The sequence below is a fragment of the Carya illinoinensis genome, chromosome 13, assembly GCF_018687715.1.
Source record: "Carya illinoinensis cultivar Pawnee chromosome 13, C.illinoinensisPawnee_v1, whole genome shotgun sequence".
Taxonomy (NCBI): Eukaryota; Viridiplantae; Streptophyta; class Magnoliopsida; order Fagales; family Juglandaceae; genus Carya; species Carya illinoinensis.
In genome coordinates, this window is record NC_056764.1 from 24,388,495 (window position 1) to 24,397,776 (window position 9,282).

Consider the following 9,282-nt stretch of genomic DNA (forward strand, 5'->3'; position numbering starts at 1 on the left):
CCGGTACATCTTTGTACTGCCGGGATGAACTGAATAAGGGGCCACATGAGCTTCTGCCATGATCCGCTCCTTGAATTCTGAATCTTTGGGGACCACCCTACGATCTCGGAACCGAAGAACTCCATCTTTATCCATACTATAGTGCAACGGCCCTCGAGATTTTCTGACTCTTTTTCTGATATCCAGCAGCTTCGGATCCTTCCTTTGAAGAGTCTTCAATTCTTTAAAATCAGTTACCCGAATATCAAGAACTGAAGATAAAATCTCTTCTTGCTGTGAACTTTCAATAAGGAGTCTTCTCATCCCAAAAAGCAAAGAATCCAATTCTGACGGCTCGGCTTCATCTTCCAAGTGCAATTTTCGGCTCAAAACATCAGCAACTATATTTGCCTTCCCTGGATAATACTTGATCTTGCACTGGTAGTCGCTGATTAACTCTAGCCATCGCCTCTGCCTCATGTTTAGATTCTTCTGGGAAAACAAGTGCTTCATGCTCTTGTGATCGGTGTATACCTCACAAGCTTCCCCATACAAAAAATGCCGCAAGATCTTAAGAGCAAAAATAATTGCAGCCAATTCTAAATCGTGCGTCGGATAATTCTTCTCATGGTCCTTTAGCTGACGAGATGCATAGGCAACAACCCGTCCTTTCTGCATAAGGACACAACCCAATCCAAATTTAGAAGCATCACTGAAGACTACGAATGGCTTATGCGGTTCTGGAAGCGCTAGCACTAGTGCTATTGTCAACCTGTTCTTTAACTCTTGGAAGCTTCTCTCACACTTATCTGACCAAACAAATTCTACATTCTTCCGAGTCAAAGCTGTGAGAGGTTCGGATAGGCGAGCAAATCCCTCCACAAATCTTCGGTAATATCCGGCAAGTCCCAAGAAACTCCAGATCTCGCACACTGTTGACAGATGCTGCCATGACAAAATGGCTTCCACCTTACTAGGATCAACAGCCACTCCGTTTCGGAAAATCACATGCCCCAGAAATCTAACTTCCTCCAACCATAATTCACACTTGCTGAGCTTGGCATACAATTGGTGTTCTCTCAATTTCCCAAGAACTAGACGAAGATGATACACATGCTCTTCAACATCTCAGGAATAAATCAGAATGTCATCAATGAATACTACCACAAAGGAATCCAGATAAGGTCGAAATACTCGATTCATTAAATCCATGAAAGCAGCAGGGGCATTGGCTAATCCAAACGGCATCACCTTAAATTCATAATGCCCATATCTCGACCTGAAAGCAGTTTTGGGTACATCCTTGTCTCTGATCCTCAACTGGTAGTATCCCGACCTCAAATCAATCTTCGAGAACACAGCTGCTCCTTGAAGCTGATCAAATAAATCATCGATCCATGGGAGATGATATTTATTCTTGATGGTCACCTTATTTAATTCTCGATAATCAATGCATATACGGAGGGTTCCATCTTTCTTTTTAATAAAACAGAACTGGCGCACCCCACGGCGAAGTACTAGACTGAATGAACCCCTTATCTACCAGCTCTTACAACTGAGTCTTCAACTCTTTTAATTCAGCCGGTGCCATGCGGTAAGGAGTTTTATGTACAGGAGCCACTCCAGGTTCCAAGTCTATAACAAACTCTATTTCTCGAATGAGGGGTAGCCTAGGCAAGTCATCCACAAACACATCGTGGAATTCTTCCACAACTAGAATGTCTACCAAAGACTTCTTCTCAGAAGGCGTGGACAGCATCTGGACTAAGAATGCATCCGCTCCCCATGCAATCTCTCTTCTTGCTTGAATTGCCGATATAATTACCGGCTTTTCTTTTAGCTTACTTCCCGTAAATTCTAGACAATCACCATTTGGAAGTTGAAAGCTAATTATCCGACTTCTGCAATTAATACTCGCAGAATATCTGTATAGCCAATCCATCCCGAGGATCATATCAAAACCCAACAGTTTAAACACCACCAAATCAGCATCCAAGAACCTTCCATCAAAATTTAATGTGCATCCCAAAGCAACCTTGGAACACCACACCATTTCACCATTGGGTAGAGCCACTACCAATGACTTCGGCAAAGGTTCCGTGACCAAATTACACATCCGCACAAACGTGGAAGATACAAATGACTGTGAAGCACCCGAATCAAACAAAGTGCAAGCATAAAACTCATATAAACGGACTCTCCCTGAACCAAACACATAAACCCATGAAATCCAAATACACAAAGAAATTGAAGCACACCAAAAATCAAATCCAACATAAAATTAAATTAGATCCATACCTGTAATTACTCCAGCATCATGGATCGCTGGTGCCTCATCATCCACATCTCCGAGTGTGACAGCATAAACCTGGGCTTGCACTGCTTGTCTTGGATTTGTTCTTCCACCGCGTCTACCTCCATGGCTTTCTTGAACTGGCCTCGGACACTCACGGGCAAAGTGACTGTGATGACCTGCTTTTACGTGTATTTTTACTGAAGGGTTGTTTTTAATTTAATTAATATATTAGTTTATTTATTTTAAATTAATGTATTTTAATTGGTTTTTATCTATTTGATGTTGCGTTTTATTTAATTAGTCATTTTACGGTTCTTTAATCTCATTTTTGACAGATTTGTTTTGCTTTCCGGAGTGAGGATTGGACCTCATTTCTTTCCTGCATCTTTTCTTTTCCCTTTTTCCTTTTTCTCTTTTTCTCTTTTCTTTCCTTTTTCTTTTTCTTTTTCTTTTTTTCTTCTTATTTTTCCTCCCCTCTCTCCCGCACGTAAACCCCCCCGATCGTCTCTCTCTCTCTCTCCTCTCCCATGCCGGAACCATCTTCAGCTCAGACCCACCACCGCCAGCCACCGTGCGACACACCACCCCTACCAAAATCTTCCCCTCCCTCTGGTGAACCACCCCACCAATTTTCACAGCCAACGGAGCCGCCGTTTGGCCGAAAAATGCCCAACAAGCCTCACGGATTTTGCTCCAATCCGCTGCCCTCGCTCCACCTCCGGCCACCATCTCTTCACCACTTCATCACCGGCTCCTTGCCGTCCTAACCCACCCATTTCTGGCCTCTAACAGCCATCGGAATAGCTCCCACGAGCTAGCTTTCCATTTTGGAAAATTCGGCCTTCCTCCGCTGTTTCTGCCACCACCCACGGCCAAACTTCACTTCCATTAGCTTCATAAACATCCTTAGACCCTTCCCTATCAATCCTAAGCATTGGTTTGTCCCCGTTCAAAAGTGGGTATTTTACAACCCACGGCCACAGTGAATTTTCACTATTATGTTGCTTTCCTTTCGCCGTTTGCAATGCCGCGTGTTTTCTAAAAATACCATATAGTGCTGTAAGTATTTTCCAAACTCTAATTTTAGATTTAAATATATTTTGATCTTTCAATAATTAATTGTTGTTGGTTGGCTAATTTCGGACTGAGTCCGAGGAGTTCAGGAGTCGGATGGATTGAGGACAGAGTGCTTGGTTTTGCTTGTTTGTGTTTGATTGATTATTCATGCTATGAGGCGTGAGTTGCATATTGTGTTTATGTGCGTTTTGTTTTAATCGAGAAAATCTCGTTTTATTGGCGTAAATGGTTTTCGGGTGCGTGTGTCTCACGAGCCCAAGCCGGGATGGGTTATTATCTCGGTGGAGCTCCTCCGGTCAGTCAAGAGTGGATAATACTGAGTGACATCCCCTGGGTTGTCGCAGGGCGACGACCGGATCGCACGATACGGTAACGCTGTCGTGTCGACTCCGTGGTCCCTAAAGTGGCGGGGACTAGAGGATGGCCTGGCCAGGTACGCGCGAGGCGCAAGTCTGGGCATCGCTCATTTAGGTGTCACATGTGTAGTCGTTACCTGCGGTGTGGCACAGAGCCAGGGTATGCGGGTGATCCCTAGGGGAGATCATGGTGCATGCATAACCAGATTGTTTTTATGGTTTTCGAATGTGGGCCATTTTATGGGAAAATGACAATGTTTGGTTTCCGAGGTTTTTGATCCATTTTCTGGAAAAATGGTGGTTTGGGCCATTATCTGGGATAATGGCGAGGCTTGGTTTTAAGGATATGTTTTTGTGGGCCAAATGGTTTTTTGGCGTGCATGTAAAAGTTATGTTTTATGGCGCATGTGCATTGATTTTTATTTCATGTATATTGTTTGAGTTTTATATGTTTTTATCTAGTGGTGTTTGGAGTTTACTTACCTGCGGCACCATTTTTGATACCGTAGATTCTGGTGCAGAGATCGAGGATGACGAGGAGGAGGCTGAGCCTGAGGATGCGGCTCCACCGGGGTGCTAATGTTATGTTTTGTATTTAGTTTAAAATTATATTTGTGTCTTGTAATATTTATTTATGTATGTTTTGAATAGTTGTGTATTAAACAAGAAAAATTCTGGTACTTAGTTATTGACTTGCTTTTCACTGCGTTTTTCTCGTGCACATTCGTCGCTTTTTCACACACTGGGCACACGTCGATAGGATGATGACCTGTGATGTCATCATCTAGACGTCTCAATTTTTCTGTGTTCGTGCGTGAGGATTTGGGGGTGTCATAGGTAGTATCAGAGCGGTTTGGCTCTGGGTAAAAACCACGTCCCGTAGGTAGTACTAGAATGTTTTAAGGTTGTGTTTTAAAAACAAAAAAAAAAAAATTATGTTAAGTAAAGTTGTTATTTGTTTTGTTTATTTGTTTTATTTGTTTGAACTTGTTTGTTTATTTTTATTTATTTAGTTATGCTTTTGCAAGCTGATTTCTTTTGTTTTGTGTGATGTGGTGTTGGTCTTTGGTTCTGTTTTTGTTTGTTGTTGGTTTTATTTGTTTTTATTTTCTTAAAGGGGTCAAAGGTTGTGGTGGCAGGAAAATTGGGAGGCCAAAGAAATCTACTCAGGAGCCACGGGACAATACGTCAAGAGATGACTCCATAGCCCAAGCCATACGGTAGATGACGGAGTTTATACAGCAAAATTTTAGGCCACAGCAGACAGGGCCTTGGCCACAAGCAGGGGGACCTTGGCCACAACAAGGAGGTCCCTGGCCACCACAAGGAGGGCCTTGTCCGCAACAAGAAGGACTTTGGCCGCAACCAGGAGGTCCTTGGCCATATCAGGGAGGGCCTTAGCTTTACTCGGGAGGATCTAGCAGCATGGTGCAAGCCGGATGCACCTATGAGCGCTTTCTGGCACATAGGACCCCACACTTCACTGGAGAAGAGGATCCGCTTCAAGCTGGAAAGTGGATCAAAGACCTGGAAAGAACTTTTGAGGTGCGTGGTTGCACCGAGGTGCAACAGGTACTCTACGCCAGCTATCTGTTACAAGGCACCGCTTTTGATTATTGGGATACCAAGAGAGTAATGCTAAAAGCAGAGTTGGGATCATTCGCCGTTGTAACCTGGCAGCGCTTCAAGAAAGAATTTAACGACCGCTTCTTTCCCGCATCGATAAGGAAGCAAAAGGCAAGAGAGTTCTCAAATTTGGTCCAAGAAGGCATGACAGTGGAACAGTACGCCCGAAGGTTTATAGAACTTGGGCGATTTGCTCCCCACCTTATCGCCACAGAGGAGATGCGAGCTGAGCGTTTTTAGGAGGGACTACGCCTTGATATACGCCGTATGGTGGTCAGCCATCAGATATCCACTTTTCAGGACTTAGTGGATGTGGCCACCCTTGTGGAGCGAGAGAATAATCTGAGTATGGGCTCCCCTCCGGGTCATAAGAGGCGGAGTTTTTCTGGTGAAGGAAGCAGCTCGGGTTCGCCTCAGAAATTTGTTCAGCGGATCGGAACTCGACCACAAGCATCCTCAGGTGTTCGCATGGGAGGACGTGTGCCTGTTTGCGGAGTTTGTAATAGAGCCCATGTGGGTGAGTGCCCTTCTGGTGGGGCTCGATGTTATAATTGTGGCCAGCAAGGTCACTTTGCCCAAGAATGTCCAAGAACAGCTCAAGGAAGCCGTGGAGGTAGACGCGGTGGAAGAACAAATCCAAGGCAAGTAGTGCAAGCCCGGTTTATGCTGTCACACCCGGAGATGTGGATGATGAGGCACCAACGACCCATGATGCTGGAGTAATTACAGGTATGGATTAATTTAATTTAATTTTATGTTGGATTTAATTTTTGGTGTATTTGGTTTCTCCTTTGTTATTTTGGATTTCATGGGTTATGTGTTTGGTTCAGGGAGAGTTCGTTTGTATGAGTTTTATGCTTGCACTTTGTTTGATTCTGGTGCTTCACAGTCATTTGTATCTTCCACATTTGCGCGAATGTGTAATTTGGTCACGGAACCTTTGCCAAAGTCATTGGTAGTGGCTTTACCCGATGGTGAAATGGTATGGTGCTCCAAGGTTGCGTTGGGATGCCCGTTAAATTTTGATGGAAGGTTCTTGGATGCTGATTTGGTTGTGTTTAAACTGTTGGGTTTTGATATCATCCTCAGGATGGATTGGCTATACCGATATTCTGCGAGTATTAATTGCAGAAGTCGGGTAATTACCTTTCAGCTTCCAGATAGTGATTGTTTGGAATTTGCGGGGAGTAAGTTAAAAGAAAAGCCAATAATTATATAGGGAATTCAAGCAAGAAGAGAGATTGCATGGGGAGCGGATGCATTCTTAGTTCAGATGGTGTCTACACCGTCCGAGAAGAAGTCTTTGGTAGACATTCCAGTTGTGGAAGAATTCCCCGATGTGTTTGTGGATGACTTACTCGGACTACCCCCTGTTCGGGAAATGGAGTTTGTTATAGACTTGGAACCTGGAGCGGCTCCTGTACATAAAGCTCCTTATCGCATGGCACAGGCTGAATTAAAAGAGTTGAAGACTCAGTTGCAAGAGCTGGTAGATAAAGGATTTATTCAACCTAATACATCGCCGTGGGGTGCGCCAGTTTTGTTTGTTAAAAAGAAAGATGGAACCCTCCGTATGTGCATCGATTATCGGGAATTAAACAAGGTGACCATCAAAAATAAATATCCTCTCTAGCGGATCGACGATTTATTTGATCAGCTTCAAGGAGCAGCCGTGTTCTCGAAGATTGATTTGAGGTCGGGATACTACCAGCTGAGGATTAGAGACAAGGATGTGCCTAAAACTGCTTTCAGGTCGAGGTATGGGCATTATGAATTTAAGGTGATGCCATTTGGGTTAGCTAATGCCTCTACTGCTTTCATGGATTTAATGAATCGAGTATTTTGACCTTATCTGGATTCCTTTTTGGTAGTGTTTATTGATGATATTCTGATTTATTCCCGAGATGTTGAAGAGCATGTGTATCACCTTCGTCTAGTACTTGGGAAATTGAGAAAACACCAGTTGTACGCCAAGCTCAGCAAGTGTGAATTCTGGTTGGAGGATGTCAGATTTCTTGGGCATGTGATTTCCCGAGACGGAGTGGCTGTTGATCCTAGTAAGGTGGAAGCCATTTTATCATGGCCGCGTTCGACTACAGTGCGCGAGATCCGGAGTTTCTTGGGACTTGCAGGATATTACCGAAAATTTGTGGAGGGATTTGCTCGCCGATTCGGACCTCTCACAGCTTTGACTCGGAAGAATGCAGAATTTGTTTGGTCAGATAAGTGTGAGAGAAGTTTCCAAGAATTGAAGAACAGGTTGACGACGGCACCAGTGCTAGCGCTTCCAGAACCGCATAAGCCATTCGTAGTCTTCAGTGATGAATCTAAGTTCGGTTTGGGTTGTGTCCTTATGCAAGAAGGACGGGTTGTCGCCTATGCATCTCGTCAGCTAAAGGACCATGAGAAGAATTATCCGACGCACGATTTAGAATTGGCTGCGATTGTTTTTGCTCTCAAGATCTGGCAGCACTTTTTGTATTGGGAAGCATGTGAGGTATACACTGATCACAAGAGCTTGAAGCATTTGTTTTTCCAGAAAAATCTGAATATGAGGCAGAGGCGATGGCTAGAGATAATCAGTGACTACCAGTGTGAGATCAAGTACCATCCGGGGAAGGCCAATATAGTTGCTGATGCTTTGAGCCGAAAATCGCACTTGGAAGATGAAGCCGAGCCGTCAGAATTGGATTCTTTGCTTTGTGGGATGAGAAAGCTCCTTATTGAAAGTTCACAGCAAGAAGAGATTCTATCTTCAGTTCTTGACATTCGGGTAACTGATTTTGAGGAATTGAAGACTCTTCAAAAGAAGGATCCGAAGCTGCTGAATATCAGAAAAAGAGTCAGGAAATCTCGAGGGCCGTTGCAATATAGTATGGATCAAGATGGAATACTTCGGTTCCAAGATCGCAGAGTGGTCCCCAAAGATTCAGAATTCAAGGAGCAGATCATGGCAGAAGCTCATGCGGCCCCTTATTCAGTTTATCCCGGCAGTACAAAGATGTACCGGGACTTGAAGAAAAATTATTGGTGGGATGGAATGAAGAGGGATATTGCCTTATATGTTGAGAAATGCCACACATACCGTCAAGTGAAGGCCGAGCATCAAAGACCCGCAGGTATGCTCCAACCCCTCCCTATTCCTGAGTGGAAATGGGATGACATCACGATGGACTTTGTAGTGGGTTTGCCGAGGACGCATAGTGGGAAAAATTCTATTTGGGTTATTGTTGACCGGTTAACAAAAAGTGCTCATTTCTTGCCTGTTAATAACACCAATTCCTTGGCTAAGTTGACCCGCTTGTATGTCAAGGAGATAGTGCGGTTGCACGGCATATCGAAGAGTATAGTGTCGGATCGAGACCCAAGGTTCACGTCGCAGTTCTGGAAGAGTTTGCAGGCAGCTTTGGGTACTAAGTTGAAGTTCAGTACTGCTTACCACCCACAGACAGACGGCCAATCGGAGCGCACCATTCAGACCCTTGAAGACATGTTGCGAGCGTGTGTCATGGAATTTCAAGGGAGTTGGGAAAACCATTTGCCGCTCATAGAGTTTGCATATAATAACAGCTTCCATGCGACCATTCAGATGGCTCCCTATGAAGCTCTTTACGGGAGGAAGTGCAGATTGCCCTTGTGTTGGGATGAAGTCGGGGAGAGTAGGATAATTGGATCCAAAATAATTCAAGAGATGCAAAGCCAAGTTCGGATCATCAAGGATAAAATGGCGGCAGCTCAGAGTCGCCAGAAAAGCTACGCTGATACCAGGAAGAGAGAGTTATCTTTTGAAGTAGGTGATTGGGTTTATCTCAAGGTCTCTCCCATGAGAGGTGTTAAGTGTTTTGGTAAGAAGAGGAAACTGGATCCGAGGTATGTCGGCCCTTTTCAGATTCTGGAAAAGGTAGGGCCCGTCGCCTATAGAGTTGCTTTGCCAGAGTATTTTAGGGA